The 19579-nt window shown below is 39.8% G+C and overlaps 1 protein-coding gene across 31 annotated transcripts in view; it reads right to left on the bottom strand.

Annotated features, from left to right (window-relative positions):
* LOC102071518 (poly(rC)-binding protein 3) overlaps positions 1–19579 on the bottom strand; it is a 502832-nt gene that overhangs the window by 87765 nt on the left and 395488 nt on the right. For 5 of the 31 annotated variants that reach the window (XR_012581516.1, XR_012581517.1, XM_074546639.1 and 2 more), the window contains one exon: positions 12932–13024. The exons of the other annotated variants lie outside the window; for them this stretch is intronic. The gene's annotated coding sequence lies outside the window, so the exon portion shown is untranslated. The remainder of the gene's footprint in view (positions 1–12931; positions 13025–19579) is intronic. 31 annotated transcript variants of the gene reach the window in all.

Below are 19579 nucleotides of genomic sequence, written 5' to 3'. Positions count from 1 at the left end.
CTCAGCCTGTCCCCCAGCTGCCCCCCAACCCTGCTTGCTGCTGTCACAGTGTTGGGAACCTTGGGGACCAGAGCAGTCTGGCTTGCCCATGGCCAGTAGCCAAGAGGGATTGACAAGCCTGGCTGCACTTGTCCCTTCTCACACTGCTCAGAGTCAGTTCCTGATCCCAGTGCTATCCTTCTCCCTGCCACCCTGGGGCAGTGCCAGCAGCACAGTCTCCTGCCTCCAGTTCATCTGATTTACACACAAGACTGTCATTTCCTTTCCTGAAGCCATCCTTGCTCTTCATCACACCATTTGCAATTCCTAGATTAACTTCTCTGACAACATCCTCATTCATTAGACCAAACTAATTCATGTCCTGAACACTGCTCATCTCATGCTCAAAGGGAATGCTGGTCCTCTGGAAAAACGGCTGCAATGATGTAATTTGGGACTGTAACACAATATGTATGAATAATAAGGCAAATCAGAGGCACAGAAGAAGCCACACATCTGGCTTTTCCTAATTTCTAAGAGCTTGTTTCTGCCACTTAAAAGTTCTTTTCATGTTGGTTTTCAGGGCAATGCTACATACTCGTTGTTAAGCACTGACAGTGGGTTAATGCCACAGTGAAAACAGATATAAAGAGAGCCTCTGTCTTGAGAAATATCCTTTCAAGCAAAAAGAGATGCAGAAAGAAAAGAGACTGAACCCTGTGGTCTCAAAAAACCTCATGATCACCTCCCACGACCAGCAAAGTGAAATCTACAGGCATCACAACCCTGAACCACTACTAGGGGACACACAAGAATTCCTTCATCTGGAAATAAAGCTAAACACAACTTAAGTCTATATTGTTACCAATCAAGTGTGGCAGCTCTTGCAACATAGATATTAAATCCCTAGTGTTCAACCAGCCTTCATTCATAAACACAGTCTGGATTACTTTGGTTTTCTTTCGGAGCAAAAACTTGCACTGTAAGCCTCCTCAGTATGGAGGCTATGCCCTAGCATTTACTTCATTAAGCTTCATAATTCTAATCAATAGCACATCCACTTTTGTTCTGCTTTACAATTACCATCACATAACATCACACACCAAGAGTTTTTAAAATGAGAGTCAGAGCTGCATGCAAAAGACCAATGCAAAAAAAAAAAAAAAAAAAGCAGCACTACCTTTGGTTCTCCCCTCTTCTTCCTTGCAAGCCCTGCAACTGCTATGCTCACTGTTTCCCCTCCTAATAAGTGCAATTTAAATATGCTGAGAATTTTAGGCACTCAAAAAATTCACAGATATGTTTGAGCTTCTCAATATAAAGGGTCACTCTATGCTAAATTAAAAAGGACTGAATAATCATTTATTTTGAACAAAGACTCTTTTTGTTTTCTGAAGTTGTTGCTATGCACATTCATGTGAGAATATAACTTGATCACAGGAAACAAGAAAGCTTTGTAGTTTGCATTTTTTTTGGGCTTACAACCACAGTCCTGTTCAGAGTGGTCACAAAGACATCACTTGATTTTTCACCAATATTAGTAATGAAACAATCTTTTCTTGCTAATGTTTAGAGCTGCACAATTAATATACAGCTGCAATACAAGTGACATGTCTTTATGGGTCTGGAAGCCTGTTTTTTGTACAGTGTTTCTTGGTGTTTCAGATGCCAAGTGGTACCAGCCATAGGCAGTGGGTGATGGTTTACACATCGTGCAGCTGTGCCCCTTCACAGCCAGTTCAGAGTGCAAGCCACATCCCAGACCTGCCCAGGCTGTCCCCAGCAGCCTTTTACTTTTGCATTTTGGACACAGCATGATGTCCTCCATAGCATAAGGCAAGGCTGCCTCACAGAAACCAAGCTCTCAGGGCAGATTTGTGCTATGAGTGATACAGCTGGGGGCAGAGAAGACCTACTCCAACCCTGGGAGACATCGCAGTGTGCTGCTGCCGTGCTGCGCAGTTGTGAGCGCGCACCAGCAGCCAAAAGAACTCTCTGGCCTCAGACCAGACCTGGGACAACCCTGGGCATTTCAGCAGCACAGGGTGTCTTCATCTGCAGTCATGTAGGTTTAAGTACTCACTTATAAACAGGCCTTCAGCTAAGGAAAGTTAGTTTACAAAGTGTACTTTGCTTAAGAAAAAATGAAACAGAGACATGAACACATGGAGTCACTCTAGAAGCTGAGGCAAAGTCCCCCATACATTTTTTGCTGTTGAGGGGTTTTTAGTAAGACACCAAAACCTGGGAACAGTATTATGTGTTCTTTGACCAAAATGAACCACCATCTTCATTAATGCTAGAATCAAAGAAAAACAGCTATCACTGCCTTTACCAAGTTACTGCTGGGCAAACATGGGGATCTGAGGCTGGAGAGGCAGGAAGAATTCCTCAATCCTCTTCCCAAAGAATCTGTGCTAAGAATCTGCTTTAAGATTCCCAGGATGTGAAGGTATTGTCTTGTTCTCTACTGGAACATGAGCATATATGATGTGAGGCACCAAAGTGGCTCAGTAGCACAGGAACAGCAAGCAATGCAAATAATTTCATAAAGCAGCACATGCAGAGAGAGTCTTTTTGCCATATCACAATATCAATGACTCTATGGAAGAAGCACTTTTCATCTTTCACTGATCTATAATTCACTTTTTGTCACCCTGCATTATCATACAGTTTAAGACTAAAAGCAAAATTCATCCATCAGTTACCCTCATCTGACAACAGGTTGTGTTAATATTGCTTTTTACATGTAAGAAAATAGGGTATCAATAAAAAACTTGGAAAGGACTGCATATCTGAAGGACTAGATGTGTTTTCTGGCATTGTTAATACTAATTTTCACTGAGTGTATGTATTTAGTGACGTTGTCTATCAGATGCCAGAATGCACCTAATTTGCTCACAGTATTTCTGTAAAACCTTGAGAACATGCAGACCACAACAACCTTTGTTGGGTCAGTGGCAAAGTAGTGTCCACTCAGTTAAACCTGAAGTACAATTCCAAGTGTGTCACAGAGTGTGTGTCAGGAGAGCATGTGCACATGAGTTTGTTTGTGCATGTACAAGAGAGGTTTAACATGATGCCTTTACTCTATGGAGACTCTCTTTCCTTCCTATTTCTTCTGCTCAGACTAAAACATGGATAAAATTTCCACTAAATAAAACTGCTTTGTTCACTTCCAAGCTTTGTAACGAGTAGAAATAATGTCAGAAAAATTGAGGAACCTATTCCGTAACATTTGGAAGCTTGAATTAAAACCAGCACCAGTATTTTCTGCCCTTCAAGCCCCCTGTTTCCAGGACAACAGGGAACTAGACTAATGTATAAAGTCAAATTCTCAGGATGTAAAAAACAACAACAAGGCTCTTGGTTGCCTGATTTTTTGGCTGTTCAGTTTGGTTCTGCTCTGTTAAGCTAGGATGAAATCACAGCAAACACTACACTAACTCTTCTGTTAATCAACAGCCTGCTTCCCAACTGCACTTTTCATTCCCACAAAAAGTGCTGCATTTCCACAAAGTATCACTTGTAGTAAGGCATTCAAACATGCTAATCGCAGCTTTGCCTCCCAGGGAGATATATGAGCTTACTCTGAATTAGTTAAAGGCTTCTGAGTTGATTTCCTTTTGTTGCTGTTATTACAACTTTGAAAAAGTAGAATTTGTTTTACTTTTGCCAACTTGCACAAATACAGCTCAAAAACAGCGATGACATTCCGATACACTTTACCAAGTTACACATAACCCAGTTAGGTTAACAATGTCACAAAAATGCAGAGAGGAGGGGGCAGGGAAGAAAATTTCTTCAGAAGTCTGTTTTTTTCCACATTTAGGCTTGTGTGCATTGGCTACGATGGGAATGGGATACAGAAGTGACAGTGGACTGTGCAAAGCAGATGTGATTGTAAATTGCAACGTATGCAAATCCTCCAGTATAGCCTCCTATAAACCATTTTTTGAAATGATCCTCACTTGTATTTTTATTGAGTATTTCAGGCTTTATTCCTCTGCTTCATTTTTATTCTGCTGCTGGGTAGTTATTCAAAGATTGAAAAGTTCAGTCACAAGACAACAGGATTCAGCACTTGGTTATTGCAAATTCCTGTTTACTGCAAACACTGACGTAAGTGAATAAAGAATCTGGGTCAAAAAAGCACAACAGAGGATGCTACCTGTCTTTTACTGAATAGCAGGCAGCTGGGAAATTGGCAAGCTTTAGCATAAAACCAGTGTGAAACTGCTTCAATGAGATGAATTTTTTTTTTTATAAAGACATTTTAAATGTTCAGTCAAAGTACGGAAAGTTCGTGTTTCCTATTGAATTAAGATTTCACTTTCCAATAGAGCTAGGCATCTGTGGCTTGTATTTTTGTATCCACAGAGAAGTGAAATTCATCTTGCTAGGAACAGCAGCACTGATTGTGTTGCTAAACAAATTAGCAGGGGACTGGACCTGCAGGTCTGGGAAGAAGCACTCTTCAGAACAGCTGTCCACTGCTACACAGAGAAGGAGCGAGAAAAGATGCTGTGGAGAACACACTATTAGGATACTGCCTGGGAAGAGATGCCCCAGGGACATTGCTGCTACACTGATAACGTATGATAATCTGCTTGGAAGATTCTAGGGTAATATTATAACAAGAATAAAATTGATGATGCAATTTTTGACCATATGTAAGTGGTGGGAGATTGTACAATATTAAGAAAAAGACATAAACCAGGCCACTGCATGAAAAGAATCTCTGGAGTGCATGAGGAGTAAGTTAACAAGGCAAGGAGAAAAGAACACAAAGGAAGAAGAGGGCCCCAACCCAATTTACAATGAGTCACAGTTCTCCAAAATAACACATCAACCTAAAAATATATCCAGCTGCCATCCAAACAGTATGGCACTCTCTGAACCAGGTCTTGAAAAGAAAACATTGTCTCCTGAAACAATGTTGGATAAGCCTTTTTTCAATGAAATATGGCATTAATACCTTTAAAACCAATTTCAACAGATGAACAGACGTGATGATATGATGTTGCCTGTTGAAGGTGTTGCCCTCTTTGAAAATGTCACGCTTCAAGAGCGGAGGGCTCTTCAGAAGTTCACACCCACAGAGCACATTATGCATTGTTAATCTGCTAGCTGTATTTGTACACAAATTTGGTCAAACAAAGCCAGCAGAATTGTTTTTTAAATTTCTTTCCTGAAAATACATATCCAAATTACATATACAAAGCCTTTACTACCTCAGTCTCACCAGATATTGTTTTCACTGGGACTAATAAAAGTCTAGAGTAAATTAATTTGTCTTATTGGTATTACTGCATAGGGATGGGAAAGGCATTTTAGGCTCCAATTTACAGTACTAAAAATAGTCAAATACACTTGCTGTAGGCATTTTAAAAATAGAATCTCATTTTAAAAGAAAAGAAATATATTTTAAGAGTTCCTCTAAATCCACACCTTCTTGCAAATTTAGATTTCAAAAACGTGGATTAAACCCCCAAGACTGCTCCAGTGGAAAGCACCAGGAACTCAGCTGTAAGAATAAATGGTAGCCACATCAATGGTAATGGAAATCGTAGGTAAATTAATTGCCTACAAACATGCCTTTATTGTAAAAAAAGAAGTCAGGATAAGATTGATTTGTTACAATGTAGATGTTAGGTGCTACAGAGTCCATTAGTGAAATAAAAAGTAAGAGTAAATCCATCACTGTCAATTAAGATGCATTAAATGTAAGATTGCTTCTGGCGTTCTTACACATGTAAAGACATTTACCTTTAGGCTACTGTTAGTCAGCCTCTGTGTGTGAGCATCAAGCCTGCCATCACAACGCTCAAATAAGATACACACTTTAATCAGCTGTTTTTCTCATTTAAAGATTAACTGCTAAGCAAAAAGCCATGTCCCTATTGCTGCTTTAGGATGTATTAAAGAACTCAGCAGCAGGACTGAGCATTTTTGCTTAAACATTGTGTGCTAATATCTTTTGTCCTGCTTTCTTCTCTGGTGCCTTCCCCAGCAAGCAGCTCTCAGCAATGAATCATCTTGATTCATAGAAGTTTTATTGTCTGCTCCTTTTCAGAGGCACATGCTGTTTCATTTTGTTCTAGATCTAGGTGTTTCCACCACCTCCAAAAAAAAAAAAAGGGCAATAGGTTTTGGGAACTCGCAGAAAGCCTGGATGCCTGTCAGCTCCCACTCCCACACCCCAAAGAGGAGCTGTGTCAGCCCAGGCTGCCGCACTTGGGGGAGGTGCCCTCCCTGCCAGCTGGGATGGAGTGTGAGACAGCCAGCGTGAAGAGGGACCCTGACCTGCTGCTGGCTTTGACACACTTCTGAAATTCCCTAAAACTCGTCTGGATGACTCTGGGCTGTCATTGTGAATCCCAGGCCTATTGCTTAACCAACAGTGACAGACAGACTGTTCCCACTGCATGATTACACAGATACAGGAGCAGAAAGTAAAGAACAAGAACCCACTTTTCTTGTCGGAAAACAGGCCCATTATCAGTAGTAGCCCTGCTATTAGAGGCATCACCAAGCCTACATGGGGAAAACAACCAACACTGGGAGAAAAAGATGTATTTCTCTAAATGCCACCCTCCTGTCCTCTCCCATTCCAGCCCACCAGCTTTGAAGAGGGCAAGATACAGCTCTTTGCGAATTCACGGGGCACACTTTCAGCCATCTCAAAGAATGAATGGGATGGCAGAAATAAAAGAATTGTAACATTTTGTTCTATACACTGAACCTCAAAGGTCTTGATCTCAAAATGTCACTGGTCAGAGATGTCCAAATAAATATGCTTCAGAAGAATTTTAACCTTTAATAAAAAGGTACAAGTACTTTCTAAGGATATATGTCTTCAGCACTAATATAATATATATAAACAAAAACAAACCCAGCACCACAGATGGTCTTTAATGACACTTAATTTACATTACAAAAGCTGAATTGGATGTTTATGGACCTGGCAAAGGATTGAAAAAGACTGCTTTACCTTCAAACTGCTACTAAAAAAAGCCTCCATTTCCATAGATGTGTCCCAATGCACTACCTTTTCAGTAATGAGCGCTGGAAGATCTAATCAGAGACAGGTGCCTACAGAAACACAAATCCACATCCAGTGGCTCTTTCAGACAGCAAAATTCACCTCAGTAATTTCCCTTTTTGCAGAGAGCAAGCCAACTTTAACTCCCTCTTGAATTTTTAAACTAGGGTTTAAACGAGACTTGGGAGAGGTATTGTTGTTATGTTGACCACCTGCCTGAATGCTTAACTTAGGTATGAAGTAGATCATGCAGCACACGTGTCAACAAGCCTTGTGATCAGTGGTGTCAAAGGCTGACAATACATCTAATAATAACCAGCACAGGCACCTCTCTATTCAGCACTCATTGCTAGGAGTCAATTATCCACCATCTATTCAAGGGCCTTTTGAAGTCCTTCTTGTGTTACTTGAAAATGAAATTACACCAGGTCAGGTCACTTGAAATGGCTGAATTTCTTGTTGGCTAAGGTCCACATCTCCTTTTTTCTTTTTTGGCTGTATGTCAATGCTAGCTGCAAACTTCTAGTAAAGCTGCAGTATTGTATTTAATTAATTAATTATTGATTAAAAATAAGTTTTTAATACAAGCTAGCATTCAGAGCTCAGAACTCCTTGGGATCAGTCAGTTTTATTTAGCTTTGGCAGTGATTCTACCTAGAATTTCTCCAAGCCCAAATTTTTAAGGGCAACTGCTCCTTGAGGGCCCTGTTACAGCCCCTGTTTTCAGACTACTGAGGTCTGCACAAACCTCAGTGAGATGGGAAATTCAGAACCCTAACATCTGAGCTCCAGAACAGGGAGCACTGAGTGAGCTGCCTCAGAAGTGCTTTCACCTGGCCGTCATCCAGCTTCCTTCTAATCTTTTCAGTTTCAGCATCCTCCTTCTGCTATAAACTCCACGTTATTCCTCTGCTTTTCTCTTCTTACCCATTGAGATTAGGTGGCTTTTCTTTTCAGCTACCTATAAGCTGATCTGACATCACTGCCAGAAATTCACACTCCACATGGAAAATCATCACAATTATAAGCTTTAATATTTCTTTGATGAAGAAAACAATCCTGAGAGATGAACTGCTTTGTTAGGACATGTAACTGGAAATATCTTTATGTAAGTAATCATTCCATAAGGAGTGAAGAAAGATTTCAACTAAATAAAGAAACAATGGTGATATCCTACCAATGAGCACAGAGGTATGTGCCCAATCCATACATGTTGAAGAAAACATGATGTCAGAAAAGGGCAGGATAGCCAGCTGAAGGAAATCTGCTGCAATTTTACTCTGTCACTGATCTAGGTGATCTAAGGTGACCACTGCTCAATGTCCCCTCCTGTAGGCACGGCTAACAGACACTTCAAGGGATGGAGAAATCTCTGGGGGACACATACTAGGAGGTAAGTTAGGGTAAAGATAGAGATGTTACAACAAAGGTCCAGAAAGAGAAATGCTCAGAAATCTCAAAGCCTCTCCATGACATCAAGTGATGTCTTGCTCTGCCTCCTGGTCAAGGCCATTTTGCTCTGACCAACAGACAAGCAGTTATTTCAACACCTTTGAAATGAAGTAATAAATTTTGGGTCAGTCATCTCTTTTCCATTCCTTCCAGACTGGAAGGATCAAAATATCAATGATAAAATTTAAAAGTATTTTATGTCCTCTTCCATTGTCCCCCAAGAAAGTTTAAGACTGAGTCTTAGATGGGTGGATGATGGTTCAGTTAAAAATACATTTGTATTGAAAAACAAAGCACAACCTACATTTACAGTAAGAAAAGTTACTCCACAAAGCTGTGAGAAAGTGAAACAGCAAGACCTCATTGGGGAGCTCATTTAGAGAAAGGACAGCAGGATGTGTAGCCACAGTAAAATAATATTCAAAAAATCTGACCTAGATAACAGTATTTCTTAGTGACTAGAATTCATTAAAAATAACAGATTAAAAATGCACTGCACAGGATTCTTTGAAGCCTGAGTGTCACACTCAGATTAAATAACTGAACTTATGTAAAAATGAAAGCAACTTTATTTTTTTCCCTTAACAGAAAAATAACAACAAAGAAAGCTGTGAGTTCTGCTATTAAGAAGAAGTTAATAATAAGTCAGAATACGAAAAAGAGCTCTGACTTTGTAAGGTTTTATATAAGTGAACACTGTCTTTGGCTATGAGTGAAGGTGACAAGCTCACAGATCTAAGTGCTGTGGGATACCAAATACAAAAGCAGAACTCAGCTAAGTCTCAAAGTTTCCATACTGTAAACCTAAAGTATTTCCACATCATTTTAGTGAAAAAATACGATGATTAAGTTATGCTGTCTCAGGGTAGCAGTGTATCAGAATGTGCTAGGAAACATCCTTTGCTACTTCCCTGCTTCTCCCTGAGTGCTACAGTAACAATCCTTAGAAAAGGAATCTTGGGTGTGTCTCCTCACAGGGAAGAAAGGAAAATCAAGCCCTTTACTCCTTGAGAAAGCTTCTAAGTTGTGCTGAATAAAGCCCCAGGTTACTCCTCCATTTCAGCTTCTGGACTCAAAGTTAAGCATGTGCTTAAGCACTATACTAATGCCAAAATGCCTTTCTACATCAAGCCTATATTAACCCTAAAATAAAAGCATTATTTTAAATGCTTTACTTTTGTATAGACATGAATAGGATGAGATTCATGGACTTACAGATTATTTTTTTCTGTAAAAATAACATGATGTATCACAAAATACCTTGTACTGTAAATACAAAACTTTAGATCCATGCAGAAGGTCCTCTGGAAATCTGAAAGATACTCTCCCAAAGCAACAAAAACAATAATCAGATCTCTAGTTCACAATTTGCTAAAAAAAGGGGAAGAATTACAGAACAAAAATATGCCTTCATGTTTACCACATTTGACAAGTTTGACAGTTTCTTAAAGATTACTTCAGAAGCACCTCTGAATTGTACAACTCCTTTATAGCTGCATGGTTAGTCATTTGTCATATGAGAGTCCTTACTTTTGCCCCGAATCAGTTACAGGAACAAAACTAAGAAATTATCTCTTAGAAAACACTAAAACAATGTAGGTAAATGAGCGTGCTCCATATTTGTTGTTGTTTATTTACTACTTATAGTTAGTATTAGCTTTCTAATTAACCATCAAGGTTTTCTTAACAAATGCATTAAAGGAGCTCAATAAGAAGACGACTACAGTTACCAGCTAACAGAGGGCTCCTTCATTCCCTGAAGATAGCAAAGCACTGGTCAACCATGCTGCAGGAAAGGAATGGTTCACTGCAACTTCTCCATTCGGGACTTTAAGTTCTCTGCAAAGCAATTCCTACTGGATTTAACGGTGGTGACTGAAGAGGTCGCCGGTCCTCCCATCCTATTCCCATACCACTTCGCTGCCACAGTTAAATCTGATGAGTTAGTGACTCCAAGTTCCCCGCCGCCTCAGCTTACAGCTGCTTCCATACCAAATAAAACCTGAAGGTGAATCACACTGCCCTCAAGCTGGGAGCTGCAGTGGCTGGGGAGCAGGCACACTGCTTTTTGCTATTTTTACCTCAAGGATAAGAAATTCCAACAGAGGCAGGGCAAACTAGATGGCAGTAACTTCTTAAGCTGCCTCAGTCTGAATCAATGGAGCTCTTCAATCACAGTAGACAGAGCAAAACCCAGCCTAGTTCCCCATCTGCTCCATGTAAGTCACCTACAATAGGATTTGCTAAAGTATATTGGGATTTGCTTTCTTTTGTTGGCCCAATCACTGACAAATCTCTTGAATTAAACTTTTTATAACTCAATTTCACCAAGCAGATGAAACTTCTTGGACAGACAGTACTGCTCAGTAAAGCAGCAACGTGGATGGCTTTGGATCTTAGGCAAATTTGCAGAACCATCAGAATGAAATCTGACTGAAAGAACTTTGTGTGCACTTTGTAACTGCACTCTTGCATTTTAGAGCTGCTATTCTGAGCCCTCACAAACTGTCATCTTGTAGGGCCAGTAATCTAGAGAAAAACTCGGTATTTTGGAATGAGCGCTCTTCCACCTGGCATTTATGCAGATTGTTTCAAAAGTCCTAACACAACTGGCACCTGTTCAAATGTCTCTAGTGACAGCTATTCCCTGGCAGTCATCTGCAAAATCTCCCTAGCATTTTCATTCTTACCATCCAGAACCATACATTATTTCACTGTGTTCAGACTTTAGGTCTACATGTTAGGTAAAATTGCTACAAGGTCCTCCTGTTGCTTCGGAAATCTCTGGCAGCAGCCTTTTGCTGGATGCTGATTTACTGTGTTTGGTATCTGGCATTTCTGCATAGTTTCCATCATCTGGAAGTTCAAAACATGGTTAACAGGCTGGATGGCTAACACAGGCTATGCTGCTTTCCTAATGTCAGAGTGCACGCTGCCTTCATCCCCCTGCCCAAGAGCGGAAAGGTAACGTTGCTCCCAGTTTTTACCTGATTTCTTTCTACTCCAGAAGCTTTGAAAAAAAAACTGTTCCAAACCATTTTCCTGTTTTACTGCTCATTCAGAATCATGACGCCTTTTTCCTAGACGGGTGTTTCTTCTGGAGGTAACTGATGGATGTTTCTCCACTGTATAGTACAGAAAAAATTATTCCTCCCTTCCTGATGTTCCAAATAGCTGATTTGGGCTCTACATTAACCTTTGCAGCTAAAACTGTCTAAACTATTTAATGCTTAATAAGGAAGTTTCTTCTTTCATGCATGAATGTGAGGTTTCTGCTTTTAGACTCTCCAGAAAAGAGCACAGCTTGCCATTCCTTTATAATTATTTACTTCATTTCACTTGAGGCACTTCTGTGAGGAACACTTCAGTATGACTTAGGATCTTCAAAGCTAATTTACAGGTGAAACTGACAAGAGCACTAAAAGATGGACAACTCCAATATGCCATGACACTCCAAGTAAATGGAATTATATATTAGGTAAGGAGAGTGCCATTTCAGCTCTGGAGCAGGAGCTTGCTCTTTGGGAAAGTGTATCTGATTTCTAACACACGAGGGGAAACTCAGGAGCAACGTGAGGACACAGAGGAGATGATTGGTTTTATAGAATGTACCTAAAAAACTGAAGCAGCCGCTAAGTCTCCTCTCCCCAACCCTGAGCCTGCCCTGACCACTAGGATGTAATTCAGGGGGAAAACAAACAAACCAAAACTACGACTCTCACCCGCACCTTTTGTTTTTCCAAAGATTTTGTTCTGGTCCTAACAAACAGCTAGTTTTCACATGAAGGTCAGCAAACAGATAGCCAAACATCATCTGCATTTCCTTGAATTCTCCTTTGTTTTTTCCGTTGGGAAATACAGGAAAGTCTGTCCTTACAAAGACTTCCCAAAATCTGTACTTAGGCTGTGACTAGGTGATTCTTTGGATCATGCAAGCCTCAAATTCAGTAAAGCAGTTCAATTTATATTTTCAATTTATATATTCAATTTATATTTTTACTGCTGAGCTAAAAACTCACCTATATGTATGAGTCTCATTGAAACCAGATGGATTTAAACACATACTTTTACACAAGAGAGACAGACTTAAGCATTATGTTTAACAGCTCTTTGGAGATGGGACTTAAGCAAGTCAAGGCAAGTAACATATTAAATCCATAAGTACTGCTCTCTGCTGCTGTGATAGCACAATAATTAAGATGTGGCTACAGAAGTGGCAAATCATACTCTGTACGCCACAAAAAATATAAGTTAATGTAATTGAGGTACTTCAGACATATTGTTGGTTGCATCATGCTCCCAACCCTGTCTTTCGGGATTATTTTGTCTGATTTACTTCACCAGGAACAGATGAGTCCCAATTTCCACATGAAGAATTGCTCCCGTAATTAGGAGAGAACAGATTTTCAAGTTCAGATATGATAAAATTAATGTGCCAAAATGCAGGTAACTCACCTGAGGATGAGCCCCCTCAGACTACTGTCATAAATCATCATTACTTCAGTCCCTACTCCAGACACTGGAAGAGGCTGTCGTTTAAGCCATTGTCTGAAACACAATTTTGGTGACTGTAAAATCTCGTCTGATCCACAGGCATAAATCCAAATTAGCCACAGTGACTGACAGTTGTATTGTTCTCAAAATCCTTTATATTGAAAAAGTTTATATACGTAGAATTTACCATCAGAAATAATATCTTTAAAAAAAAATAAAATCTCATTGCAGATGGAGACAAGTAAATGACTTTCGAATTATTTTAGAAAAGCTCTTTTGCATTTACTAAAGCAATGAGTTTTAATATCCACACCTCAGGCTTGAAAGCCCAGAAATACTTCTTTAGCAAGGTAGAGTAGCAAGTGGAGATCAAGTAATAAACACATTTATAACCTAATTCTGTGATGATCATCACATGATGATCTCCACATACATGTATATACATACACAGATTTTTAACTTTATAATGTGTGTACTTTAAGAGGACATTAAAAATACATACATGAATTATTCATAACAATATTAAAATGAAACCAATATTAAAATTGAATGCAATTGAATGTGCATCAAATTAATGGAGTTTCCAATTATACAAATCTTAGTACTTCTTCAAAAAAAGTAGCATGAAGGAATTACCATTTCCTTTTAATCGTATGATTTAAATTAAAAATATACTGAAATATACCTTAATCAAAACACAAAAAAGCACCAGTTTAACTGGTAAAATATAAAATATTTTCTTTTATAAAAATACTGGTCTCTGTTTTGCTTGTGGTAGTGCTCCTCAGACTTATTACTGCAATTCTCTTGCAGTTTGGTTAAATGTCAATGCTCCAATTACTTTAATAGTCAAACTGTGTGCTATTTTCACCACAGAGTCATTCAGGCTTGTCATGTTTGACAAATCCAGTAATTGAGATGAACTCTTGGAGAATACTGACATGTAACCAGTCATTTCCTACAGCAGAACATTGACCTCTGCAGCACAAATCACAGAGGATTTATTCAGCAGCTTGAAAAAACAAACAGGCTTGTTAAGTTTAAGATCATAATTTCATACATCTCCATTCATTTCCTTGTTTATTCACTTTCTGTTCCATTGGGGTGGGAATTAAAACATTAGGGGCACTTTCAATAAGCACAAAAAAAGGACTACATCAAATATTCTGAAAAACTATCGTGAATTAAAAATGGCCCAGTAGATTATTAGAGGCTGAGTGCGCTGTCAGTCTCAAATCCCCCCTCAGTGCTTTCTTCTGTGCTCCCTGCCCCCAAGCAGCTGCACCCCACCCCAGCTTCAGCTCATTAACAGAAGAAAGTATTATACTAATTACATAAAGTATTCATCAACAGTCATCATTTCAGTCGTTCCAGTACATTAACCCTTGCTGGGGCCCTTTTTATTTTTACTGTACCTCCTTGATGGGGTTCTGCAGCTGGTGTGTAACAATGCACTGAAACCTCAGGCTCTCCTGATTCCCCTCGGATTCACTGAGCCAAGTACAAGGAGTGCAAAACCTACCAAGTGTGAGCTTGCTGGGCGGGCAGGTCCTTGGGTGATGTCTCTGAGACAACCATCAGTGTTTGACAGGTCTGAACAGCCACAAGCCCATCACGTTTGTATTGAAAAACAAGTATTTTGCACTGACAGCTTGTTGCAAAGGTAAAATGCAACAAAGGTCTGCGATGACCCAGCTCAAATGGAATTCTGAAGCTTCCCTGTGATCCACATCAACTGGAGACCTGGTACTACTTTTGGTATGAAAGACACTACAGACCTTAGAATTCAGAATTCAGCCCTTCTTTGGATGAAGCACTACCATTTCATATCATGAAATTAACTCTCCCTCAAAGCAATTTCACCCCAAAAAGAATGAACAGTGATCAAAAGCAAACAAAGGATAGAAATATAAGAAGATAAAGTAATTGACACAGACAACACCAGCTTCCAAGAAATTATCTTTGCAGCTGCCAAAATCAAGCATCCGTTTGAATGCTTCAGACTGCCCTCATCAGAGACAGTGGCTGGTCTACCAAACAGCCATTACCAAACCAGGCTTGTAAGAAACCTTGCTTCATGTCCCCTCTCCCAAAGACTTTTTGCTTGATCTTTGTCAAATGAATTCATTTATCTATTTTACAAGCTGATAGATTGTTGTTCCCTGGAGTCTTTGAAAGAAATGTATTAACTATCACAGGTCACTTCGCTTCTGCAAGGGATAAAGACCTCTTACATACTAAAGACAGCATGTCCATATAATTTTTCTAATACATTCTAATTCACAAGCAATTGTATGGCAACCACCAAGATGAAAGGACATCAGAAAACATCTGAGAAGGCAGAACTAAGAGGAAAAAAAAAACTTTGTAAGAAAAAAAAGCTAGAAATTACTTATGTAAAATTCTATTTTCAGTAGTGTTCAAAATCCCAATAAAAGGGGAAAGAGAAAACTAAGCAGTTCTACTCTGACTAAATGACTATACATTTATTTCCATACTGATTCTTTCCAGTATAATTTTTTCCATTAGGTGTGCAGTGCCCACCTGAGAGACAGAAACCAGGAACCTACTACTTGGAGTACCTGGTGGTGTACAAAGCCTTGGAGCTGGGGAGCAACAACAATGCTCCCCCTCAATTCTGAGGTGATGTAATGCACATCAAAGGAATGCAGTTAACTGTCCCTTCAGCTGGGAACTGCAGATTCCAGCCTTTTCCACAGGAATGCACAAGATCTTCATGGAGGATGGTGGTTAGTCACTCACACATCACGCACCCAAACAGAAATCAGCCTGTGGTACAGGGCACAGCTGAGTGAAGCAATTCAGCGCATTTGCCTTGAGGAGTCTGACTCAGAGAGCAGTAGAAGGATTCACTCTCAGTACCAGTCCTTTCCAGTCTCACAGTCCTCGCCATCTCTGCTCGTCACGCACACTGTGTCCATCTTTACCCAAAAGTGCATTAGCCGAGATCATGAATGAACTTTGTCTCTTCACGTGACACAATTCCAGCTGAGCCTTCTAACAAGGAACAATCGGCACCAAGAAGGTCACAGGGAGGACCAGGTGCTCTCCCAAGGTACTGCAGGCTGGATAGCAGCATTCCCGGAAGGCACCACAGTCTCTTGCACCATCTGCATGCGACTGCCTCTGCCCAAGGGGTTCTCCTAAGCGCCAAAGCACCACAGAGTCCCGATCCAGAGAGCACCTGTGGGCACCACCACAGTGCAGAGAGGACAACTCCTTGAGTTTAGCTACGAGCACTTATGGATAATGTGCATTAGGAGGCAGGAGGTTGCTACTCCCCAAGGCAGTGCCCCAAAGAAGAACAGCACATGCGCAACACAGTGGTCAGAATCCTGCCCTCCACTCCACCATACAAAAGCTCTCCACCCACCTTACCAACTGAGGGAAAACAGGTTGTGTCCCACTGCCAGTGTGTGCTGGGCATTTATGTACTTTTAGATTTATTTACTTCCCTCTTCCCCATCCACCTGCGGGTACATGACCACATTACATCACTGTTCTGGACAACCTCACACCCCATGCTCCTGAGCTGATGAAGATTTTCCTTCCAGACACACCAGCCCAGCTACTCATGCCCCATGGCTTCACCACCTCCAGCAACAGTGGGACTCTGGCAGATATCATTTGCCTTTCTGTCAGTGTAGAAAAAAGCAGCATGCCAACTGAGCACACCAAAGATTGGAAGTCTGCATTAGGCTGCAGGCAGAGCTTGAGATGTTGGTTATTGTATATGAAGTTATGAACAGGCATCAGACAACTGCTCAGCCCAGCTTTGGGAATTGGGGAAAAAGGTATTCTCCTGTCACTAGATGCAGTAAATCCAAATCTCATCCCCCTTCTTTCTCCACTAACTTTGAGTCATGTCTGATGCATTCAAGTGACCGTCCCTCTTCCTGTACCTTTTTGCCATAGCTACAGAGTAGATTTGCAATGTTGTACAAAAAAACCCTAGGATAGCAATTCCCAGGCTTTTCATGAGGGCAACAAACTGTAGACCACAACAGGGAGCAAATTTTTCCAACAAACTGGAACATGATGACCTTCAGGGCATGATTAAGGAAAGATGATCCTTCTGACAGAGGGGCTGCACTAGATGCCCTTTTGGAGTGCCTGTAGCACTCTTTCCTATGACTCTGCTTGCAAAGCCCCATTTATTGGGCAGCATTTGTGGCAGAGCTTGCATTCCTAGGTATTACACTCAGTATTGCTGGCCTGTTAATTTGTTATTTACACAAGGTTATCTATCTCATCTGGTCACTAACACACAATTCAGATTATTTTCCATGACTGTTTCAAATTTTACTCACAGGTAAACAGGGGCAAAAAGCAACACTTATTAGCTGGTGGCTAATAAATCAGATATGCTTTCCAACATTTCACTTACACTGCCATACAAAGAAACCTACTGTACAGGAGATGGTTGCTAATGATTATATAAAAAACATGCTATACAAATCTCCAGACTTACATGATTTTTTTCCGTGCATAAACATCTGCTGCCTCATGAAGTTTATATTTTCTTTTAATAATCAGTATTTCTCAAGGAACATTTTAAGGTCTCAGAGATGGTCAAAGTCAGTTTTTGCTGACTGATTCAGAATCAGCCATATCTCTTCTGACAGTATGAAAACAGATTATAACATCCTGTTTGGGTTTTTTTGAGGCAACATCCTTCTCTGCAATCAAAGTCCCACTGAGTCAGATGTTTGCATACCTAGTCTGAAAAAAAGACTGCTCTTGCAAAAAGAGGCAACAGTGAGGGAGGAATAAAAGGGCAGAAAGAAAGCATTATCTAGGATTTAAAATTGGGAAGGCAAGTGACTCAGAGGAGCAAAAATGCATAGGAATAAATAAGGAGGGTTGTGGCTTATGCCTTCCAAAGCTGCTACATTGCAGGGTGGCCTGCATGACAGGCAGGCAGGTGTGTTTAATTTCAGAAGACTCCAGGATGGAAGGAGAAGAAAATATTACTTGCAATATATGTTTAGGGATATATTTTTAATGCTGTAACTCTCTGGGGACAAATACAGGACAGACATCTTGCTGCTGTTTGGTGGAAGAAAAAAGACTCTATTAGGAATATTTGCCCAAAGCTGTAACAATTTAAGGAAGTATCAACAGCCTTACATCAATAATTAGATCAACAAGGGGCAATGAAAGGCAAGTTTATTTACAGACCAGAAAACAAATGTGTGTTGTGTGCTATTGATCATATTCAAATGTTTAACTACACTGTATTAAAGTGTAATTTTTTTCTCAGTTACAAAATTAACACTCATTTTCTTAAAAAAAGTGGATTTTTCAGAATATTTGAGGTTCATTCACAGGGTTTTGTTTTTTCTTTTTTTTTTTTTTTTTGATTCACAGATAGTTGATGCTAAATACTGGCTTACAAAAGTTAAAAATACCTAAACATATTTTAAGTGTAATGGTTATATCTGTAAAGCATATAATAAACTGCTGTTAGTAATACCTAATGAAGGACTTATTAACACATCTGGCATCAGAAGCCAAAGGGTCTAACATTCCCTGAACAATAATATATTCCTTTAAAATCACAGTAACCATTTCAGTCTCAGAAAGAATTAGTTTTGATTAAGTTCTGAATACATTTGCTCACATTAATATAAGTGTTCTTTAATATTCCTTTTATATTTACACTGCCAGCAACTGTACTAAGTTCTCTACAGAAGGGATGAAATGCTTGCCTTGGCAGGCAACGGTGCTCAGAGAGAAGAGTCAGAGCGGAAAGGCAGCAGGAGCACGGCACACACGTTACTGAGCACACCCGTGTGCAGCACTGTCACACAGCGTGTTCTCCCCAAGGGCCACTCGCAGCCTCAATGCAGGAAGGTCTGCTCACACCGGGCTGCAGCCCACAAGCCACAGAAAAAGAAGGGAAGAGCCTTTAGGATTGGTCCTAACAGGATACAAAGGGCACAAAGTGGGTGATTGTCTTCTCCTGTGAACGTGGCAAACTGAGATGAAACACCCTCATTTACCCATAACACTGCTCCCACAAACTTAGGGATGCACCGAATAATAAAAGAACATTAAGTAGTCAGGGCTTTTGGTGATACTAAATGAGATCTTTTAATCATATTTGCTTTATGTGGCTCTGGTAGCTATGATGCTTTTGGCAAAATCTTGTTTGAGTTGCTAGAGCATAATATAGAAACCCAGACTAAGATTTTTTCATTTATTCTGAGAATTTATACCATTTGGGCCATTCTAAGACAATACATCCTATGGCACTTTTTACTTTTTAGCCATAAAATTTGTGGTTATTATATAGAATTTTTAACATGTAAACATGCATAAATAATTGTAATATGCAGTCTATTATTTTTAAGAACACTTGTATATAATTTATATAGTATGTAATATATTTAAGGTACATTTATACAGTATGCTGTACTATGTCCTTTTTCCTTAGGACACTGCAAAACTCTTTGTACTGGCTAAACAAGAGGAAACAATAGAAGATGTTATTTATTTATTATGCATCTTAGGCTTGCTATGTAATTATTTTTTTTCCTCTTTTACATCTATTTAATTAAAGTGAGAGTGTCACACAATTCTAAA

The sequence above is a fragment of the Zonotrichia albicollis genome, chromosome 1 (genome assembly GCF_047830755.1).
Source record: "Zonotrichia albicollis isolate bZonAlb1 chromosome 1, bZonAlb1.hap1, whole genome shotgun sequence".
Classification (NCBI taxonomy): Eukaryota; Metazoa; Chordata; class Aves; order Passeriformes; family Passerellidae; genus Zonotrichia; species Zonotrichia albicollis.
This window is presented reverse-complemented; position numbering and strand designations above follow the sequence as displayed.